Below are 331 nucleotides of genomic sequence, written 5' to 3'. Positions count from 1 at the left end.
ACTAATGATAATGATCATGAAACTTCGAGCGAGAAAACTACTCGAACCTCGCGAGTCGACAAGGGAACGTGCCACTCCTGATTGGTATGATCCTTGTCTAAATGTCATGATTGTGGACAACAATGATGAGGACTCTGCGACGTATGAAGAAGCGATGATGAGCCCAGATTCCAACAAATGGCAAGAAGCCATGAAATCCGAAATGGGATCCATGTATGATAATAAAGTATGGACTTTGGTAGACTTACCTGATAGCCGCAAGGCTGTCGAGAATAAATGGATCTTCAAGAGAAAAACAGATGCTTGATGGTAATATTACTGTCTATAAAGC

The sequence above is a fragment of the Lolium rigidum genome, chromosome 7 (assembly GCF_022539505.1).
Source record: "Lolium rigidum isolate FL_2022 chromosome 7, APGP_CSIRO_Lrig_0.1, whole genome shotgun sequence".
Classification (NCBI taxonomy): domain Eukaryota; kingdom Viridiplantae; phylum Streptophyta; class Magnoliopsida; order Poales; family Poaceae; genus Lolium; species Lolium rigidum.
This window is presented reverse-complemented; position numbering follows the sequence as displayed.